At 46.1% G+C, this 23319-nt stretch overlaps 1 long non-coding RNA gene and 1 pseudogene across 7 annotated transcripts; one reads left to right on the top strand and one right to left on the bottom strand.

Moving 5' to 3' along the window:
- Window positions 1–1438: 1438 nt before the first annotated feature.
- LOC136453186 (receptor-like serine/threonine-protein kinase SD1-8) lies at window positions 1439–15611 on the bottom strand (annotated as a pseudogene).
- Window positions 15612–18097: 2486 nt separating this feature from the next.
- On the top strand, window positions 18098–22898 carry LOC136453185 (uncharacterized). 7 transcript variants are annotated; one of them, XR_010758964.1, is made up of 8 exons: window positions 18098–18261; window positions 18370–18433; window positions 21223–21290; window positions 21403–21531; window positions 21641–21887; window positions 21964–22056; window positions 22161–22379; window positions 22484–22898. It is a non-coding gene; the product is annotated as an uncharacterized lncRNA (long non-coding RNA). The 7 variants fall into 7 exon arrangements; XR_010758965.1 differs by lacking the exon at window positions 18370–18433; XR_010758966.1 differs by lacking the exon at window positions 21223–21290.
- The last annotated feature ends 421 nt before the right edge of the window (window positions 22899–23319 follow it).

Here is a 23319-nt window from a genome sequence, read left to right as displayed (position 1 = left end):
GTAGGCGGCAGGTCTAGGCCACGAAGGAGAAAGTTGGCTGGCCAAGTCAACTCTATCCAACCTCGGGCACTCAATCGGACAACTGAGCGCCCTGTTCGCTTGGCTTGTAAGCCATACTTTTTTAGTCAACGAATAATTTTTTTTCTCACAACAAATCAGTCAACAGTATTTTTAGTCATGCCTTATCAGCCAAGCGACAGAGATGGTTGTTTGGACTAAACAACTTTGCCAGGATCTCAACCAAACAGGCCTGAAGTGCCCATCCCCCAAGTCTATGACATGTAGTAGTAGTATTCGCCTACTATTCGGTATGTATGACTAAAAAGTCTAAGAATTTAAGAAGACAGCAGCTCAGCATCAAGATGTATGCTAACTGACAGCAGCTCAACAAGTCGCAATGCCTCACCTTTCAGAGAGTCCGACTGCACCGCGACCCGCCGATTGCCGATTCTACGAGGCGAGACTCCGTGCAGGCGAATGATTCAGCAACAGTAGGCTGCCAGTCAGCACGAGATCAAAGTAAGCACTGTAGGTTCCCTTTCTCTTTCCGTAATTTCTAAATTCTAAAATTGAGAATCTATCCGTTAGTTTATCTAAATTCTGATTTTGTGGATCGTCTAAAAGCCCATTCTCTATTATATTGGTCTAAAGACTAATCATTGGTGTAGTATTTTGTACTCAGTCTCATTAGTTATTATAAGCAGTGACTGTGAGTTTTTATTTTACCAAGGGCCTCTGAGTTTTACTTCAGCTCCAAGCCCTGGAAAACTCAGTGTAACACCCAAGGTGTTAAGCAAGATCATTACATGTGCATCTCAAATAAGTTGCTGTTCATAGAAGGTGCATCCGTTTGTTGGATATTATGGTGACAAGAAATGATTTTTTTTTTTAACAAGTGCCGACCCAAAACATTTTTGCCGATATTGGTTACATCAACGGGTGCAGTTATAGCCATGTGAAGACAACAAGAAATGGATCATCCAAGTTATCCTAGACGCAGCTGCGATGCAATTATTTGCTTCGTTTAGATGTCCAAATAATGTTAGAATTGAGTTTTGAGATATACTTTGTTTTATATACCCTACTGTAATAAGTGGTTTGATTCTGTAGGCGCAAGAGATGAAGTTAGATTTAGTTCCTTTATCTACAAAAACGCAGTTGCTCAGGTGCTCACTTTGTATACGCACACGTTGGCCTTCGGAACCACTCATACGAAGTGTGTAATGAACTAGGACTGACATGAAGTGCTTCGTAATATTTGCAAAATTTCTTAATTTCTGACATCGTGTCACTTGTCGATGATAAAAGCAACAAAGATTCTACACCTGCTGCTATTATTTAATATTCATATAATTTTCTGCTGCTTAATCACACAAGATAGTGAAGAGGCCACCAAATTTACTCTACAATACACATTTCCCTAGTAGTTTAAGTTTCAATAAGGTGTCTTAGTCATAACTTCTATCGACCTTCAAGCATGGTGATTGTTGCACTGTCAAATATGCTGCAGTCTGGCTTGGTTGATGATGTGTCTGTTTCCATTAGAACTCTCCTAGCTGCAAAGCCAGGTTGCTTAGGAGTTGGCAGTGAGGTGGCATCAGGACTAGCTAACATCAGAAGCACCTGAGACATCAGTGGACGGTCGTCTGGATTCTCGTGCACACACAAGAGTCCAACTCTGTACTTCGTCTGAGTTGAATGATCCATTCATTCTTTCATCTGCTAACTCTATGCTCTTCTCCTCGTTCCATAAGCTCCATGCCTGCAGAAAGAACATGGTTACCAGGTTTCAGAAGTTTTATTGAGAAATACTACTTGTATTCGATAGACGAGGTAAGTTGTCACTTACATGACCTAGAAGGCTTTGGTTGTTTGAATAGGAATATACTCCTCTGTTTCTCCTACCACTAACAATTTCCAGCAATAATACTCCATAACTGAATACGTCTGACTTGACAGAGAAGATTCCATCCATTGCATACTCCGGAGACATATAACCACTGCAAAAGAGCCACATGAATTTGATTAGTACCGCAAAATGTATTTATATGATGAGCATTGCATTCCTTTTTTCTAGAAGTACATGGTATCCCCCTGTTACCACACTTACTATGTGCCAACCACTTTTCGGGTATTAATTTCTGTCTCTTCATTGCCAAATATTCTTGCCATGCCAAAGTCTGAAATTTTGGGAGTCATCTCCGTGTCTAGAAGAACATTAGCTGCCTTTAGATCTCTATGGATGATTCTGTATCTCGAGTCCTGGTGGAGATAGAGTAAACCTCGAGTAATGCCTTCTATTATGCGATACCGCACTAGCCAATCAAGTACAACATTGTCTTTTTCTGTTGACATACAGGAGGAGGTTATTTTTTTGCTGTGGAAATATATCATCAAATGTTCATGGTGAGAAAAGATAGGTTGAGACTCATACCAAGGCCTTGTTTAGATTACCTCCAAATTCCAAGTTTTTTCACTCTCTCTCCATCACATCAATTTTTGGACGCATACATGGAGCATTAAATGTAGGTAAAAAAAATAACTAATTGCACAGTTTGGTTGTAAATCACGATACGAATCTTTTAAGCCTAGTTAGTCCATGATCGGACAAAGTTTGTCAAATACAAATGAAACGTGCTACAGTGTCTAGGTTGCAAAAATTTGCAATCTAAACAAGGCCCAAATAGGAAATAGTCGAGGCTCTTGTTTGCCATGTACTCATAAACAAGCATCCTTTCTTGTCCACTAATGCTGCATCCAAGAAGCCGAACAAGATTGCGATGCTGGAGCTTGGCTATCAACAAAACCTCATTCTTGAACTCATCAAGACCTTGTGCAGATGTCTTTGAAAGTGTTTTCACTGCGATTTCCATTCCATCCTCGAGTTTACCCTGCAATATTATATTGATGGAAACCATTCCAATTAGCCATACAAGATCTGGAGTTCAGGACTTGGGATACTAGATAGAAAACTAAAAAAGGGCATTGGCATCATATCTCTTCTGTTTCATTTGGGATAAATGTGTTGTGTTGTGGTAGTCTCAAACAAGTAGTCTAATAGTTGCTTTAGATCAAGAATTTTGTTGAAAATCAATTAGCATCTTTTTTCTCGTTACTAAAAGAAATGTTAGCATGAATATGCATATCTGATTTTTAGATAAAGGAAAATCTGACTCTGTTCATATGGATTATTGAGTGGCACCTTATATACTGGTCCAAAGCCACCCTCGCCAAGCTTGTTGTTGATCGAGAAACCATCCGTAGCAGCCGCAATTGTCCCCAGATCAAATATTGGCAGTTCGAGGTCATCATCATGACTGCTCCCCTCGTACCGACGCCCGGTGCTGCGTGAGCCACTCCATTTACTGGATCCTGTTACATATTGTCATGTAAAAGTCAGGACAACATCAAGAAACATACATATATAGTCGTTTGTCCCTTGTCTTCAGTATTTGTGTCTTTCCGAGCCTGTTTGGTTCCCCTGCTAAAGTTTAATCTACTAAAGTGCCAAATAAATTGACTAAAAATGGACTAAAGTACTTCAGTCACAGTAATATCCCAAGAGTGACTAAAGTGGGCTAAAATGGAGAGTGGACTGAGACTGCCCCTCATTATTGCCGGTCTTCTAATCTGATTTGTGTATTCATTAGGGTAGTTTAGTCGTTGTTGAACTGTTTTAATGGCTTTTAGTCACTACAACCAAACAGAGGTAACTAAAGTTTAATTATTGATTTTAGTAGCTAAATTTTAGTCATGGAAACCGAACGGGGCCATTAGTGTGATGATAGTTTAGTGCGTGTTACCGGCTGTTCTTGTTAGCCTTCTCCTTCTTGACCAGATGAGGAGAGCAGCAACTGCTAGAAGAAGCGCCAGCACCGAGACGCTGACACCAACTGCGATCTTAATGCGTGTCTCCCTTGATTTAGCTTCTAGTACATCTGTATAAAAAGCATGCATGAATGTTAGTACTCTCAGCATATTGACCTAGAGGAATGAAGCATTTGGAAAAGCATGCATGAATGTTAGTACTCTCAGCATATTGACATAGAGGAATGAAGCATTTTTCAGGTATCAGCATGTTCGTTTGTTGGTTTTAGCTAGGGCTTATCAGCCAGTTAACAGTGTTTTCTCTCACAACAAACCAGCACCAACCAGGCTTATCAGCCTAGAAACCGACCAGCGAACAGGCCGTATATGGGTTATAAACAGTTTTTCATACTAATAAGACGAGGGAGATCATCGTTTGATTCAGTTTTTGCATGCATCATGTGACTAAAGGGTGGATCCAGACGAAAGCACTGTAATGGCATGCGATATATTCTTGGATGCGACATGCCAAACTAGCATCACATGCCCCCTGCCTCGATCAACAATCGAGGACGAGATCGGTTGGCATGGGACCTTGGTTTCGCAGATGGACGTGATCAACTGCCAAGTGGGTCTATATGTAAGATCGAATGGTTGTTAGCCTTTTGTGATTTGGGATGCGCTACAACACGGCGGCCCCAACATGCCTGCCGGCGCGCTGTTGCTTGGTGAGATGCTACTGCTAGCTGTTGGCCTTGCCTTACTGGCTAGGGGTTTGTATCCAGAGACTAAAGTTTAGTAGATGTCACATTGGATATTTAGATACTAATTAGAAAGACTAAACATGAGCCTAATTATGTTTAATAGATTTACCTCATAAATTAGTCTCCATCTGTATAATTAGTTTTATAAATAGTCTATGTTTAATAATGTATAAATATTTGATGTGACATGGATTAAATCTTATCGTAGATCTGTCAGCTGATTCAGGTCTGCATCATCACTTCGTCAGCGCATCCGAGGTCCTTTTCAGAGTGAGGCAAGACCGGAAAGGCCCTGCGCCCTCGGCGTGCTGCGCCAGCCGTCCAACCAACAGAAAACCGAGCAAAACTCATGGAGCGGCAGGAGCGCGCGCGTCCCAGCTCGGCAGCCTCCGACGTCCAAGGGCAGAGGCCACTAGCAGAGGGCAGAGGAGGCCAGAGGCGCTCTGGCGCGGCTGCCGCCTGCCGCGCCCGCGCTGCTTGTAGATTATTTAGAATTAGGCCCTGTTTGGCATGGCTCCAACTCTGGATGGAGCTGCTCCACTCCAGAACTCCAGGTGGAGCCAGTTCTAGTTGGAGTCGGAGCTCTAGGTGGAGCCAGCTCTAGGTGGAGTCGGAGCTGCAAAAGAGGTGCTCCAAAACTCCACCTCCATTTGCACTACAGCTTCATGGAATTGGCAGCTCCATGGAGTTTTGGAGTTGGGGTGTTTGGCTGAAAAATTGGCTGGAGTTGCTGGAGTTCAGCTCCAGAGCCATGCCAAACACCCCCTTACTCTATGGTGAAGCCAGAGTCGGTGGAGCAGTCCAACAGAACAACCTATGCCTTGATAGAAACGTGGAATGCATGTCAGATGGGATGGGACCGTCATTCGCCTCGCTCGGAGTCCTGAGTCGGAGCAGTCGGAGAGTTCGTATATAGGGACTAGGGCTGGGCCGTCGCGTAGCCCGATGATCTCTATGGAACGCTCAACACGTTTGTCCGCTTTCTTCCTCATGATTCTTGTTCACATGATTGATGCTTCAACTTCTGCCCCATCTGTCACCTATAATGATAAAGGTTAGCTTATCTTGTGGATCTATCCGTGTCCATCACCTCCCACTATACCCTCTCCGAAACGAGATTTCACCTACCAACACCTATAAATGTCCATACAGCTCGAGGCACGGCGACCCGACACGAAGCACGTAATTTTAACCCGGACCAAGCACGACACGGCCCGATGGTTAGCGGGCCTAGGCTGGCCTGGCCCGAGGGAGCAGACCGTGTCTGGGCCGCTGCTCAGGCCCGTGGGCTGGCACGGCACGGCACGGCCTGCGACGGTCGCGCCGGCCTCCCCCCTCCCCCTCCCCCTCCTCACTCCTCCTCCCCTCCCCAAGGCCCAGCGCGGCCCACCGTCCCTGCCTCTCCCCCCTTATATATAAGTGGCCGCCTGGGGCACCACCTCCACCTCCACTCCACTCCGCCTCCACAATCCCTCCATCCGGCCTCCCCATCCCCGGCCATGCCGCCGCCTCCACCTCCACTCCGCCTCCCCCCCATTCCCATGTCGCCGCCTCCAGAGCTCCATCTCCACCACGCGACGGCGGCCGCCGCCTCCATGGCCCCCCGCGCGTCTGGTTGTGGCCGCCTCCTCCGCGCCCCCCGCATGGCTTCGAGCGAAAAGCGGAGCGGCCTCCATCCCCTCCGCGGCGCCAACCCCGCTCCTTCTCGGCTCCTCCCTGTCCCTCGACCACGCTGAAGTCCAGCGCGACAGCAGCGCCGGCGCTGAGCACGGCAACGGCCGCCTCCTCCATGTCCCCCGCGCGTCTGGCCACCTCCTCCGCATCCCCCTACAGCGGCTTCGAGCGGAACGGCCTCGATCCGGCCTTCTACGCCCTCGATCCGGCCTTCTACGCCCTCGATCCAGCCGCTACTTCGCCGGACTCGCCTCCTCCGCCAGCTACTTCGCCGGATCCGGCATCAAGCGACCCGGGGGGAGCTCGCCGGCGGCCGCCGCCACCTCCACTCCTCGCCTCCCCCCTCTCTGTCGCATTTGGTGGGCCTCGGGCCGGCCCGACCTGCTAAAAAGGTCGGGCTCATCGGGCCAGCCCGGCACGGAAATTGGCCCGATAGGCCGTGCCTGGGCCGTCGGCCAGGCACGATGGACTGGTGTGGCACGGCCCGGTGGCCCGATGAACCCTTCCGTGTTGTGCCCTAGCACGGGCCTGTGCCGTGCTGGACCGGGTCGGCCCATTGGCCATCTGTACCAGCACCAGATTCTTCTTGTGCCCACAAGGTTGAGCTCTGCTCCCGTCTACATAGGCTTAAAGGCAACACGCAGGACCAGTTTTACATTTCAGCCCTCTCGCCACTCATACAAGTACGTACGTGTGCAACAGTCGTCCTTCTTTGAGCAGTGAGACTATCTCCAGCGACCGCTACCTAAAATACAAGATCTATTCCATGTTTGTGTAGCGCTACAGGTAAATGATTGAATACCTATTTTTTTATCTTCTCCAACAATATGACTTAAAAAGAACCATTTCTGTAAATGGGTCTACAGGAGAAAGGATACTCAGATTTAGGTTATACCTCTTCTGATACCTAAAATAAGTCGTTTATGTAGATACTCTGTTAGAGACTATAAGTATATTGTTGGATACTCATTTTAGATTTGGGTCTCTGAGCACACCCTGAAAAGCCAGACTTGCCTGTCGCTTTTCGGATTTTGACCAGTGGATGATAAAAGGAGGTACACGTCACCGCGTCAGGAACTCAAAAGGGTACCTCACATGCTAACAACCATGTGTTTATTTATACGAAATACTTTGTCACGGGCAGGGCAACTGACGTGGACGGCATCCGGGTTCTAGTAACCTGACAGGCTGCGCGACAGTTACAGGCTTGCAGCGCTCGGGAGATTTGCCACCGCAACCACGCAAAATTGGATTTGTCGGCGCGAGCGTGAGCGCGAATCTAAGGGAAACTGACGGGCCTAATTGACGACCACTATTTTTTATCTCTTCTTATAATAACATGTACAAGAGCCTAATTGCCAAATGCAGGCTAATTAATAAATGGTCTATTTTATATCGACGCAAAAAACAAGGGGAACAGAGATTTGAAACTTAGTTATACAAGATAAGATAAATGTGTCTTGAGTAAATGACTTTTCAAGTTGCATAATGAATAAAGGGTTTGACAAGAGCTTTTAAAAGACAAATTTGTTAAAGATAAGATATCTTGAGCATTTTGTATAGAGCAATGTTTTTCTAAACGTTAAACGGTGAACAGATGGTCACCTATCGTTTAGCAATTTACATGGTGTCTAAATGGGCTAAACGGCCGTTTAGGTGAATAGTGGTATAAAGACAAGCGATTCTCCTTTTATTATGAGTTTCATGGGTGTTAAAGAGGCCTTTTTAGCCTGTGTTTTTAGGTTGGCATCAAATCATATTTTGTGAAAAATATTTGGTTGGGTAATCATCCTCTAAAATCATAATACCCAACTTTGTATAATATAGCACACATTAAACATGCAAAGGTTACTGGGGTACTAAGCACAACAACACTTATAAATTTCTAGTTAATAAGGGGTTAACTTTTCATAAATAGTTTAGCGACTAAAGCTTCCTCTAAATATAAAAATCTTCATATGCTTCTTTAAAAAAGTATCATTCTAAAAAATATCAAAGAGAATTAGAATGGAGATACGACTTACTATTTTTGTAGTAAGCCAGAAACCATTTAAATCTCCAACCATGGCTTTTAGCAAATGACCTCTCCAATAGTAGAGCTATATAGTGGGCTATAGACGATAAATTGTACATGGACACAAATACCTTGATCTACCTCAAACCACTATAGCAGTAGTGCTAGCCGTAGATTTAAAACATTGATGGTTACTATGGAGGGTAGTTGTAGTCAGGGGCGGATCCAGGGCCCGGGCTGCCCGGGCTGCAGCCCGGGTCGAGTCCATATAGCCCCTGTAACATATGTGGTGTTTAGCCTAAAAAACTATAGTCTTAATTAGATAAAAGGAGGCCTAGGAAGCAAGATCAGACTGTTTTGAACGTGAATCAGCAGCTCAGCCCGGAGCGCAGCCCCGTTCTGGATCCGCCCCTGGTTGTAGTTCACATGGAGCTAGGTCTTAAACCACATTTGAATAAGGGATAGATATCTTAGATCCTTTTTATTAATAGGTATAGCGGTGAGTTGTTGATCTATCTAGCTGACAAAGATCTAAGTTTTTTTTGACAGATGACGACTTGAAACTCTTTTACATGTTCTATTCGGGGAACACTTTGGCTTAAGTTTTTGAACCCGATTACAACAGCCTAAGTAGCAGAAGAAGATGGTGTTGCTGGTAAGTTGCAAGCTAGAGCATGTGTCTATGCGTTTTTTAGCATCCTTTGAATTGCATTTTATTTCTCGAATTGAGTAATAAGTTTGTTTGTTTTGTAAATTCCCTCTAGTAATTATGATTTGATCAGTACGATTTGATCCTCGTAATAATATGGTCTGATTCCTCTATTTAGAAGATGAAGCTAGATGTTCTTTCAGTTGTCCAGAAAATGAGCGTTAATTAAGAGAAACGGACTAGCCCATCAGTACACGGGTGGCAGGTACTGGAAGCCTGTGCAACGAATGGTCTACATGCCTCACGTGATGCACGGTATTGCTATTGCACGGTGAAGTCGCACGTCAAGGGTCTACGTACGTGCCTCAGGCGATGCACGTATTATTGAGCTGCAGCGACAGCGAACCAGCAACAAGCAACAGTTCCTATCGTATTATCATTGACCTTTTGGCTTTTGTTGCAGCCAAAGCTTACTGCTTTCGGTAGTGCTCTACTTTTGGAAAGTACTCGAGGGGACGCTCAACGGGGCCGCTGTCTCACTCAACAAAAGCTCTTTTTTTGCTTACCTTTCTCCCTCTCCACTATTATTGCACGATCTCGGCATCTCACCGTCTCACATTGTTGGAGATAAAGGAATTGAAGGGTACTGTACACTACGGGAACAGGCGATTTACCGAGTGCCGGACTATTTGCCGAGTGTATTTTATCGGACACTCGGCAAAGACCGTGTTTGTCGAGTGCCAAATAAAATACACTCGGCAAACAAAAACATACGGCAAAATACGTCTTTGCCGAATGTTTTTTTTCTGGCACTCGGCAAAGATGTATTTTGTCGAGTGCTATTTTTTGGCACACGGCAAAATACGTCTTTGTCGAGTGTTTTTTTCTGGTACTCGGCAAAGATGTATTTTGCCGAGTGCCTTTGTTTTGGCACTCGGCAAACAGGCTTTTTGTCATGTGCATTTTTTTTGGCCCTCGGCAAATCAGTTTTTCGAAGCAATTTTTGACGCTCTAAATGAATTCAAATGAAAAACTTTTAAACTACAAAGTTGTATAACTTCTCAAGATCTACAAAGTTTATTTTGGTCATTTCTTCATTTAACAAAGCGACACTAACGTTATTCATAAAATCTACATCTCTCATATTAGTTTCATGAAAGTAGAAGACAGATATATAAGATTTGTGAACAATGTTACTACCACTATGTCGGATGAACAAATGACCAAAATAAACTTTGTAGATCTTGATAAGTTATGAAATTTTGTAGTTGGCAACATTTTGATTTGAAATCATCTTGTCATGCAAAAATGACGTTTGAATTTGAAAATTTTAAAATTTGAATTTTTCAAATGGCCTCGGATGGAAAAACTTCCTAAATGAAAATTGTAGATCTCCAAAAGTTATGAAACTATGTAGTTGACAACTTTTTATTTGAAATCATCTTATCATGCAAAACTACGTTTGAATCTCTCAAATTTAAAATTCAAATTTTTCAAACGACCTCGGATGGAAAAACTTACTAAATGAAAATTGTAGATCTCAAAAAGTTATGAAACTTTGTAGTTGACCACTTTTTTATTTGAATTCATTTAGGGCCTCAAACAAGCAATTTACTTTAAGTTTGCCGAGTGCCTTTTTTCTGCCACTCGGCAAAGCCATATTTTGCCGAGTGCCTATGTTTTGGCACTCGGCAAAGAGGCATTTTGCCGTGTGCAATTTTTTTGGCCCTCGGCAAATCAGTTTTTTGAATCAATTTTTGAGACCCTAAATGAATTCAAATGAAAAACTTTTCAACTACAAAGTTGTATAACTTCTTAAGATCTACAAAGTTTATTTTGGTCATTTATTCATTTGACAAAGCGACAATAACGTTGTTCATAAAATATATATGTCTCCTATTAGTTTCATGAAAGTAGAAGAGAGAGATATGATTTGTGAACAATGTCACTACCACTATGTCGGGTGAACAAATGATCAAAATAAACTTTGTAGATCTTGAGAAGTTATAAAATTTTGTAGTTGGCAACATTTTGATTTGAAATCATTTTGTCATGCAAAAACGACGTTTGAATTTGAAAATTTTAAAATTTGAATTTTTTAAAAGACCTCAGATGGAAAAACTTCCTAAATAAAAATTGTAGATCTCCAAAAGTTATGAAACATTGTAGTTGGCGACTTTTTGATTTGAAAACATCTTGTCATGCAAAACTGCGTTTGAATTTCTAAATTTTAAAATTCAAATTTTGTAAACGACCTCGAATGGAAAAACTTCCTAAACTAAAAGTGTAGATCTCGAAAAGTTATGAAACTTTGTAGTTCACAACTTTTTTATTTGAATTCGTTTAGGGCCTCAAACAAAAATTTACACTCGGTTTAGTATAATATATTAGGAACTAAAACGGAATCCAGACACAAGTGACAGTGTGGTGCAGTGGTAGAGGAGGTTTGTGCGCAGCGGGGGGTCTCGGGTTCGAATCCCGTCGGTCGCGTAGCCGTGAAATTGATGCGAAAAAAGCCGGAGATGGATGGGTGCTGACCGGTGGGGGCCTCCACCAATTAAAACAAATTTTCCATTTTTTTGGGGTAAAAATTTCTATTTTTTCGGGTTTTTTTCGGTTCCAACTTTGTCGAGTGTCGGGCACTCGACAAAGGCTTTGCCGAGTGTCGATTTTTGGCACTCGGCAAAGAAATTTTTGCCGATAAGATCTTTGCCGAGAGACCTTTGCCGAGTGTGGCACTCGACAAAGCCTTTGCCGAGTGCTTGGCTAGCTTTGCCGAGTGCCCCCAACACTCGGCAAAGAGGGCGTCTGCAGTTGTGGTAACAAGGACGGGTTAAAGTAAAGCGTAAAGATGATCGCTCGCGGTGACCAATTCGGCATCTCGCAGCAGCCCCTCCCATTCCAATAAAAACGGATAACACATGGCCTCCCTCCATCTCTCTCTCCATCGGCTGAACCACGCCTTGCTCGGTGCCTCTCGCCGTCTTCTTTGCCGGACAGTGGTCACCGACGACGGCGATCCGCGGAAAAAGGCAGGGGCAACTCTGTTTTGGACGGACTGAACCCTAGCAGCCATGTTTCCACGAGAGAACGAGAACGTGAAACAGGAACGAACGAGAACGTAAGTATCATTTTATAACGCGAGAACTTAAATATTTCGTAATCAGAAACGTGGATGTTCCCGGAACGAGGAACCTGATCATATTCCACGTTTCTGGTTAGCTGCTAAGGACTGAACAACGGTATTGATGCGAATATACGAGATCCCATGCAGCGAAGCATGGTACTACCATGGTGGACGTAAACGACGCAATACGGAGTGCATAAACAGGGCGGCGTTCGATTCGTACGTACCGAGATCCGCGGCGGCGAGGCGGACGAAGAGGTCCCGGCCGAGGTCGGGGTACGCGCGCAGGTCGGTGAGCCCCGTGGTCCACATGACGCAGCCGGAGCCGGCGCCGACGCTGACGTTGGCGCTCGCTTACGCGGTGCAGCAGCAGTTCCGGAGGCACGCCTGGCGGCACTGCTCCAGCGTGAGGCTCCCGCCCACCGCGCTCCGCTCCGTGTCGGGCACCTTGGCGTGGCGCACCGTGATGAAGCCGTCGGTGCCGCTACGGCAGTCCAGCGGCGTGGACCGCACGCACCCGTCGCGGCCGTCCCGCAGCGCCCACGCGGCGGGGGCCTTCGAGGTGAACCCGTGGAGGCAGGAGCAGACGGGCATGTTGTTGGTGTCGCACACGCCGTTGGGGCCGCAGGGAGACACCGCGTCGCACTGGTCCTTGGGAGCGTACCAGTACAGGTTCCACGCCCGCGCCGCCTCCACCCACGTCGAACGCTGCAGCAGCCCGTAGATCCCCGTGCTCACGACACCCAGATGCGAGATGATCGACGCATTGTGCACCTGCATCGTCGTCCAATGTGATGGTTACTTGCATCTAATAAGCAATCAAATGGAGCTACAACTAAAAAGAACAAAGTGCGGATATTTTTTTTTGTACGACATTTATTTTGGTTCGTCCATCTGCCCACGTCTACGATCCCACGACATCTCTTTGATATGGCTAAAATAGGAAGTGTGCCATTCTCCTTGATTGAATATTACCTGTCATGTGATAGAGGAATCACGGTAAAATAGAAAGTAGAAAATTATTGTGTTATCCATATACACATTGCATGTTTGCATGCACCAGCATACATGGCAATGAGCAAAAGCAAAGAGAATTAACACAGAAAGAAAGAGAATTAAGACAAAAGGAACCGCTTTACATTTCTGAGAACCTTGTCAAATCTGCCTACATTTAATTACTTTCCCTCTTTGCATTTATAAAAGAGACAGCCTTTTGCTCATTTCATTTGGTTTCACGCTCACGCGTTCTATCGTCCTCGTTTGTTGTTTCTTGCGTGAACCATAGTTGATATCATCTGTCTTCTATGGCTCAGCCTTCCAATTCCAAGAGAAGGTCCCTACCTCTTTCTGACTGGAGATCCGGCCTGCCAAAGGATCTCCTCGAGTCCATCGGGCAGCGTCTCGCGTCAGGCCACGACGCGGCGTCCTTCCGATCCGCTTGCTCCCTATGGCGCGCCGTCATCCCATTCGCGACCTTCGGGCCGCTCCTGCTGCTCCCGTTCGACTCCGACTCGGACCGCGTCGGCTTCTACTGAGTCCCAGAAAAGAAGGTCTTGTCCAAGACGCTGCCCGACGTGCGCGGCAAGGTGGCGTGCGGCTCCTCGTGTGGGTGGCTGGCGCTCATGGATGAGGCGGCGTCCGTGACGCTGTTGAATCCATTTGCCAGTGCCCGTGCCCCCCGCATTGAGCTCCCGCCAACAGACGAACACGTCGCGGCGGCGTCCTCATCGGAACGCGTGTCTAGGGTCCACGACTGGTGGGTCCTCTATCCCACCAACGACTATAGGGACGCGGATGCCGTAGGCAGAGCCATCCAGCTAGAAGACATGAGGGACGTGTTCTTCCGTGAGATCGTGCTCTCGGCGCCGCCTGACGCCGCCGGCCGCGAGTGCGTGACCATGGCCATGCTGGGTGCTCCACGGAGGTCGCGTTCTGCCGGGTTGGAATCGACAGCGCATGGACGCTGCTCGACACCAAACTGGAGTTCTCTGTGGGGTCCATCGTCCACTGCCAAGATAAGTTCTTGGCGATCGACTGCACTGGAGAAATCTCCGTCTGCACCAGCAACGCCACCGGCGCTACTCCAACCGCGGCACTGCTGCCATCGCTGTTGCCACCTGCAGGGCTCTGCCACCGCAGCTACTTGGAATCAAACGGTGAGCTGCACATTGTGGGTGTCATGGTGAGCACGTTCCACGAGACACAGAGCTTCACCTACAGCAACGCGATCTACAAGTGCAACCTCCACGACCGTACGCCGGAGTGGTCTATGGTGAGGGACATCGGTGATCAGACACTGTTCGTGTCTAAACATTTCAATGAAAACTTTAGTGAAACAAGTGTATCCAAGTACAAGGAGAACAAAATCTACATATCTTAGCCATTGTACGGGGATCCATACGACTTAGTCCATCGACTGGAGATCGTTGATATTGCTACCGGCGCATCCAAAGTGAAGCCCGTTCAGAAAAAGATGCAGGGTTCCGAGGCTCTAGGTTGGATTCGACCCAATTTCTGGAAGCTCTAGAGTTTGTGAGCCTACGACGCCGCGCACTTCGTAACTGTGTTAAATTTATAAAATTTGTTTTTTAAATTAAATGTCACTTTAACGTTGATATTTAATTTATATTTTTAGTATAAATTGTTATCCCTTAGCAGCACGGACACCCTACCTACCTAGTCTGTTAATAAGTACGTACCTGGAAGCTGTAAGTTACTTCCTGCGCATTGTTTAAGAAGCTGAAGGTAAGCCGGAGTAGGTGGCGGTGTCCGGCACGCCGGTGAACTGGACGCCGTCCCAGGGGCCGGAGCGCCAGACTTTCTCGCCGCCGTTCCAGATGAACACCTGGGGGTCGTCGTTGGTGTCCATCACCATGGCGACGGGGCCCGGGGAGGGGTCGGACGGGCTCTTCTACGACGTCAGCGTCCTGTTCTTCCTTTTCACGTAGTCGATCCCCACCTTCATCTCCGGGAGCATCGTGTCCGTCGGGTAGTCGAACCCCTCCCACGCCACGGCGCCGCCGACGCCGTCCGCGAGCACCAGGTTCCCGTTGTCGAGGATCTGGGCGGTGGGGCTCGCCAGCCTGGACGCCGGCTGGACGGACCACACGACGGTCTTGTTCCCCGCGGCAATGGCGAGCGTGCCGCCGGCGGACACGGAGAGCGTGGCGCCCTGGTTGTCCCCGACGGCGCCCGCGATCGGGGCCTCGCGGTTGGCGACCCACACGTCGGTGCGGAGGGAGACCTTGTTATACCACACGCCGAGGTAGGTGCTGTTGGCGCCCGGCGGGGTGAAGAAGCCCAGCGCGAAGTTGCCCTCGCCGCCCGAGACCAGCGTCTCGTTGGCCGCCAGCGGGCTGCCCGGCGTGATGGTGTCCCTTGCGGTTGCGGCGTGGCAGGCCGCAAGGTGGCGGAGTAGGTAGAGGAGGACGCAGAGGAGTGGGGACGCCATTGCTCGGCGCGGACGACGACGATGGGCCGCCAGTCCCTGTGCCTCCGCCGCCGCGTCGGCACCGCGAGTGGAGTCTGTCATGCACGTTGCCGCTTTTGGACGGGAGCTGCAGGGATAGGGTGGTGGTGAATATGTCGGCGGGGGGGGGGGGGGGGGGGGGGGGGGGGGGGGGGGGGGGGGGGGTCGGGGACAAGGAGCCGAGGGCGCCTTTTGTGGCTCAGATGTTTCTGCATCACTATTGCATGTGGGTTTCAGAAGTTCAGAAGTAAATTCAGTTACCAGAAGGCCATTCAATTTCAAAATTCCAAACTGTCTTCCAGAAGTAAATCATTTTTTTCTTCACCGAGGCACGCCCGAATTTCATTACCAGAAGCAACGAAACTATGGAGTCTATAGCACGCAAGCGCTTTCCAATGAAAGCGAACAGGAACTAGAACCGACAGCTAGAAAAAAAACAGAGCAGAGAACATGGGGCCCGAATTTTTTACTTTTTAGCTTTTTTTTTAAATTTGTCACAAATAGACTTTTGGAGGAAAGATTTCAGGATCTGGACCCTTAGCTCGGCGCTATTGATGTTGGCGCCGAGCTAACACGTCTCGGCGCCAGCATTCCTGGTGCCGAGCTCCTGGGCTCGACGCTGACGCGACGCTGATTTAGCAGGCAGTTCGACGCCGTAGACGCTGGCACCGAGCTTGGCGCCGTAGACGCTGGCGCCGAGCTTGGCGCCCTGCACGAGAGGCCCAGGCTTTCTGCTGCTTTTTCAGCAAAGACGGCAGCTGCAGATCGGTGCTCGTGCTCTATCGCCCGGCCACGCGCCGCTTTTCGTGACGCTTTCTCTCTCTCGGCAGAATATTGGAGGAGCTGAGGCCGGGGAACAAAGCGACACGGCGGCTGCAGGCTCGAGGACGGACGGCCGCGCTCGCATGGTCGTACGGACCGGGGGCCGGGCGATAGAGCACGAGCACCGATCTGCAGTTGCCGTTTGCCTTTGCTGAAAAAGCAGCAGAAAGCTTGGGCCTCTCGTACAGTGCGCCAAGCTCGCTGTCAGCGTCTACCGCGTCAACTGCCTGCCAAATCAGCGTTGAACCTAGGAGCTCGGCACCAGAGACGCTAGCGTCGAGACGTGTTAGCTCACCGCCTGCTAAGGGTCCAGATTTTAAAATCTTTCGTCCAGGGGTTTATTTGTAAGAAACTTAAAAAAAAAAGTAAAAAGTAAAAAAAAATTCGGACACAGGGCTTCCTTACCTCCTACTCCTAGGCTCCTAGCACGCTCAGCTTAACAGCTACTACTGGTCCGCGCCGCGTCCCCTCCACACATCAGACACATGACACAACGAACATAACCAATACGACAAAGCCCAGGACGCCACATACAGGCAAAGCAACACAAATTAAACCGAAAGCCTAGGCTAAACTAATGTCCAACACAAACAACATTGCAAAGGACTCCAGGCCATCGCTCCTCCAGTTGCAATCAGCGCTAGTTCATGATCCTTGGCTTCTCCCTCCTGATGATAGTGCAACATCGTTTCTTTGAAGATGTCAGCTCCATTCTTCAACAGGCAGAACAATCTCAGTAGGAGTTCTTCCTATAAAACAAATATGATTTCTAGCTCTCAAAAGAGCCCAGCATACAGCAGCTAAGCCAATATTTTGGAAAGTCCCCCGTTTTGGATGAAACTATGAACCTAATCACAGAATCATTCAAAAGAACTAGATCGACAATTGGTCTACTCCCTCCGTCCCATTGAGTTTGTCGCTCGGGAACCGTGATTGTGAGGGGGGCACGGTTTTCAAATGACAAACTCAATGGGACGGAGGGAGTAGTCATGAACTGTCTTTCAACTACTACTTTTTTTTGTTTAGTTTATAGAATGAAATCAGCGGATACACCATATAACCTCATCTCTTACGAGCTACTAGTAATTAATACAACATGACAATTGGTCGAGCAGGAAGGCAACTTGGAGGTGCTCAGGATGCCGACTTTATGCGTTTTCTAGAATCATGCTCTATATTTCGGTGTCTAGCTCAGAAAAACACAGAGCATGATTTTAAAAAAAATGAAACAAGTTTCAAATTTTTCTAAGTAAAAACAAAAATTCTAAGATTAAATTTGCTTTTAATATTTTAAATGCGTATTTTTTTCAGAAAACTACTTGGATAATTTTCTGAAAAAAAATCTTTCTTAAAGTCCAATAACCTCTAAACTTTTGCGGAAGTTCAATTTACCTCCCTCGTGACTGACGTGAACACGTTAGCCAAAAACACCTTCAAAACTGGGTTCAGGAAGTTAAATCTAACAATTTAAAAAAAATTTATGCTATATATCTGTTGACAGTTTTTTTTTCTGATTTTTATCTGTTGAATTATGGGCCCTTCATTTTTGCTTTAGGATTCGTGCAGCTTCTCGGGCGTATACACTCGCTAACGGGTCCAAAACGGCGCCTATCGAACCCGTGAGCCTGTTATTTTTCACGGACTTTTCCCCCAATCACGTCTTGTCCGTGCGCGGTCGCTCAAGCCGTTCAGGTCCTCGCTGCCGCTTTTCTCCCGCGCCGCGTCGGACGGTGGTGGTGGTGGGGTGGGGGAGGGGCGCCCTCGCCAGCCTTTCCCCTGAGCTGCGACAGGTGCTGGGGGGTGGGGTGCTATCCTCGTGGCGGCTCGCCCTGTGCCGCAGTGAGCTGTGGGTGGGGCGCGGTCGTCGCCGCCGCTTCCCTGTTCCAGCGGCCACAGAGGAGCTACTGCTGATTGAAGGATCTGTCGCTGTTCTTCGTAAGTTTCTTGTTCCTGTACTTTTTTGCCGCTGATAAGAGGAGCTATTGCCGCTGTGAGTGCTGCCTTTGCTTGGGTGCCGATGTGGGTGCGATGGTTCAATGGCAGCTCGTTGATGCGGCCGCGGCGTTGACGAGTGCGGCCGACGTCGAGGCGGGGGAGCAAGACTTTGGTGAGGATCTCAATCGGGATGGATTCCAATGGTGTTGGGTTGAGTTGGCTGTTTGTGTTTGAGATTGTAGCTTTCCCTTCTCTAGGACGGATCGAAGCACCATACTGAGGGTCTGAGGCGCTATAGTTGTCTATTTTTTGTGCGTCTGGGAACCCTCTTTTTGCAGCAGATATTTGTTCTGTGTTTCTGATTCCAGTAATCATATGTCAGTTTAATCTTCAGAGTTCTGAAAGCTGTTGGTTCTTTAGGTGTTTGGTAGACCCTTTTAAATCAAAAGCACACACACTCAGGTGTTATGGTCTTTGGCATTTCATAGTTACCTATTTCATTGATGTGTGAGATGCACCTTGTGTGGTTACATTGTCATCTGGTTTCTATTGCACTTGTAGTTGTAGCTGATTAGGTGTAGTCATTGTCTTGCAAGCAGACAGTCATCGGGAGGTATCTGTCCAGTTAAGTTTTGAGTTGCCTATGTGTGTTTTGAGTTCCCTAGGACGGATCAGGGCACATGTACTGTGGCGATATACTTGTTTCAATAGCGTAGTTGCCAAACTTTTTGTGTGTGCTATATGGATCAGGGAACATTTTGCAATGGCACATATTTTAAGTTCGGCCCACTGCTATGGCTACTAAGATAGTGTTTGCTGATGTAGCTAATCATACTGCTGATCTTTTGTAAAATAAGTAATTGTGAATAGTCAACGTTTGTTAAAACATGTAGTTGTTGCCATAGCTTTGTATGGCCGTGCCCTTTTCTTTCTTTTCGGTCATACCTGATAGTGTTACTTTTTTGTCAATCAAAATTGAAAAAGTTGGGTGATGTATTAGGGCAATATTTATCTAACTTTTATATTCTATGTGTGTGGGTGTATGTGAGCTTTTTTAGTGTGTGAGTGTTTCTATGTATGGGTGCTACCTTTTGGGGGGGGGGGGGGGGGGGGGGGGGGGGGGGTGTTAAGTGTGAGTGCGTCTGTGTGTTTGTTTGTGTGGTTGTGTGTGTGTGTGTGTCTCTCTCTCTCTATGAGAGCGTTTGTGTGTGCCTCTCTATGTGTGTGTTTGTGTTTTTTATTTTTTTGGTTTTTTGTATTTCTGATGTTTGATCTGAGTATGCCTTTGCTTGCCTGTTTCTTCTTTGTCTCTAATTTTTTAGATGAGTTTTGTAGATTGTTTGTTTTGTGATTTTTAGGTTAGGTTGAGATTTTTTTGTAGGTTGCTTCTTAAAGGTGAAGCTTCTGTATTTGATTATGGTTAGTTGTATTTTTTTTTGTGCTAAGTAGTTTTTTATATTTAGTTGTCATAGTTTTTTTGGGTTCAGTTGATGTTTAAAGTGTGCATTTGAGTAGTTGATTAGAGCATGTGTCTGCGTAGAGTGTTTTTATAGTTGATTGATTTAGTTCTTAATGTGGTGATTGTGTGATGTGTGAGGGAGCAATAAAGGGATTGTTTGGATGTGGTGATCTAAGCATTGTTTTATTTTTTGCTCTCTAGTAGTAGTATTCTTCTAGTGTTCAGATTGGTTGTTGAATGCCTATTATCATTTTGTTTCTGATGTTTTTTTCAGCAATCGTGATTTCTATGTGTTGGAGTAGTTTTATTAGTTCTGAGGATGTTTTTGAGCAATTATGATTTTGTGTTATTATGATTTGTAATGTGAATTTAGCTGAGTTGAGTTGATTGTGGTAGATGTCAGGTTTTTTTAGCTCAATTGATGTTCAGAGTGTGTATTTGATTTTGTAGACTGGTGTGTTGTAGATTTTGGGGATTTTTTTTGTGTTTTGTGATGTTTAGAGTTGAGTATGTCTCTACTTGTCTCTTCTTTGTTTTGTGTGTTTTTCTTTTGTTAGATTATTGGTTTTTTGCGCTGTTGAATGGCTGAGTTACCCATGTACTTGTAACATCCTAATGGGCCTAAGTGGGCCAATCCAATTTCAGTATGGGCCGGTGCTACTGTAGCAGAGGGGTGTCGGGTACTGTATCAGCTGGATTCCAGGCTACTGTTCGCCGAAACACTGTTCATCCGAAAATGGGCCGGCCAAATTCGGAGTACTGTTCATACGGCACTGTAGCGTCGCGAAAAACACTGTGCAACCAGGTTTAGTACCACACTGGAAACTCTGAATTCGCCGGATCGACTTAAATACCAGGGCCAGAGACGCGTAGTAACCTTCGGTTAACCGTTTTGAACGAAGCGAGGACGAAAGTTCAAGCGGGTTGCTACGCGGGTGGGACCACTCCTAGGAAGAGTGGGCCTGGGCCATGTATGTCGGGACTGGACGTTACAGTACTTGTGCTTCTGCTACTTCAGCTGCATTTTTTGCTTGCTTCAAGCCTTCAATCATTGGTTAGTTAGCTTTGTGTTTTTTTGCTTTTTTAGGGACCAAAAGAGTGAGCAGGATGTGTATTGTTGATGACTTGATGAGCTGATGAATGCTTTCAGCAATCATGTTAATTTGTTATTCATTTTTGAGAATTTGTTTTTTTGTATGATCTGTCGTTTAAAACTGATTGATTTCAGATTTCTATTTTTCGATTGTTGTCTTTTTCTATATTTGTCCATGTCCTTTTGAGAAAATGGTTGCTCGGACAATTGAATGTCATTTGCTCTGAATGTGTAAGAGTATATTTCTCTGAATTTAGTATGTCTAAGATTGGCTGTAGGTGCGACCATTTGGTTTGGTTTTTTTTAGTTTTGTGTGTTGCATTGTAAAAGTTAGATGCCCATTTAGGTATACTCATGTGAGTGGACAGGTTCTAATTTTAATGATAATTTCTTTGTGGTCATTATTCAGATTGGTCCACTCAGATGCTGGTCAGGTCGATTGTGTCTTTCAAGGTCTATAGGTCTATAAGTGCAGTGGTGCGTATTATTAGATAGTAGCGGAGACCAATCATAAAGATCAATGGTATCTCAGCTTAAGGCCGCCAATCCAAATCAAATGATCTGAGGTTTGATGCCTACATTATTGCAGTTGTCCATTACTGGTGGGCACAACTTTGTCATTAGCAGTGATGGTGAGTGGGATGCACTGCGCTTTCATGAGGCTCTAAACTACACCAAGGGTCTACCAGCTGAAGCTGCTGCTAATCAAATTGTTAAGGTACTACTACCTATTTTCATCCCTGGTGTATCCCTTGTCAATAAGGCATGCTTTATGGTTTTATCTGTATTCACAGGTCTTGTCTTTTTTTTGTGACTTGTATTCACAGGTCTTGTTATGTATGAAGTTTTCACTTCAAAGGGATTAAGAGATGACACTACTTGCATAGTTGTTGACATACTACCTCCAGAAAATTTAAGCCCCCCACTAAAGAGGCCTAGAGGAGGAGTCATCAAAGCTCTGTTCTGTCGGAGGCCCTTTGATAAAATGTCTGAAGATCAGATGGACAAAGGAAGTTTAGAACCTCATGTTGTGGAGGAAATATACTAGGAGAGCCCTACAATGCTTGTTGGAAGGTTAGCATTCCTATTTTCTTTTGATCCTAAACTTCTCTGTTCATCATGTAATGTTGTCATGTAACTTCAAATACAGAAGAAAAATGGAACATTTCAACACTCTAGCTTCCTTGCCAGAGGGTCCACTTCTACTGTTGGGCGATTGGTTGTTGAGAATGGAACTTTGAAGGTATCTATCAATCTGCTACCATTCTGAGCAAATATTCAGTTGCACTTTTCATTGACCAGTTTGTTAGATGTCATGGTGAGGCAGATCTGCTATGTTTGTGACAGGCTATTTGGCCTCACAGCGGGCACTACCCGACGACAGAGGAGAACATGCAAGAGTTCAAGAGCTTCCTCAAGCTTGGTTGATCTAACCAATGTTAAGGTTGGCACATCGGAACCTGATCATTCAGAAAGTTAACTGAACATCAGTGCACGGTTCGCGTGTGGGACATCCGCCTCTCTCCTCTCTCGAGCACGCACGGGACCACCGTGGTGGATGAGAGGGTACGGACGTAGCCGCCTCTTTTTTACTGCTGACAATCCACTTGTGTTGAGTCTCCTGCATTCTGGCCTGCCTCCTAACTCTCCCCGTTCATACTTATCACCAGGAACAGCTGATTGAAGCAGCTTGAGCAGCTGTCTCGGTCAACAAAGCTTGTGTGTTGACCCGTACTGGGGTACATGGATGCACTTGTGGCAGCAGTGAACGAAAATAAAAGCAAGAGAAGACTAATGCTCGCTTGTTGTCCCAGTCGTTGACGATCAAGTTAGTTTCCAACTGTTGAGCACGCATCAATCGTGCAAGTTGATTGGGATGGCGTCATTCTCTGCCTGGCAATCCAGGGACCTGATTTTTGGCACGACTATTAGGTCTGTTGACACTGTTATTAGCTTTGATGAGGGAGTTATCCGGAGCTAATCCAACCGTGCCGTCTGGCGGAGAATTGAACCTGATTTTAATTGTTTGATAATTTTTGGATGTGCTATTGTTAACGGGTTTTGGATCTTGTTTGATATTGACCCATGTTATACAAATTTGACAGATTTTTTCTTGTAATGTCTGTCAGTTTTTCCTGACACATGTGTCATCCTTTGATTTGTCAAAAAATTGACAGATTTGAGGTTGACAAATCTGTCAACAGATGTCTAGATAGACCCTTTAAAAAATGAGCAAATCTAAAGATCCGATTTTAAAGATGTAGAGGAGACAGATCGGACTCTCATGGTAGTTGAGGGGACCATGGGATGTTATTATCATGTTATAGATAGACTTTTTTCAAAGAAGAAATGGATGGAGGTGGCAGAGCAGCCTGCAGCCCAACTACGTTGTGCGACTTTGGATGGCCTAGTCGTGCCAAGACTGGGCCAAAATAAGTATAGAGAAGGAGATAATCCAGCTTCTTGGGCCTGCCGTTCCTTATCTCTGCGTGGGCCAGCCCACCTC

This window comes from Miscanthus floridulus, chromosome 5 (assembly GCF_019320115.1).
Source record: "Miscanthus floridulus cultivar M001 chromosome 5, ASM1932011v1, whole genome shotgun sequence".
Lineage (NCBI taxonomy): Eukaryota > Viridiplantae > Streptophyta > Magnoliopsida > Poales > Poaceae > Miscanthus > Miscanthus floridulus.
The sequence above is the reverse complement of the archived record's forward strand: the minus strand, read 5'-3'. Positions and strand labels throughout refer to the sequence as shown.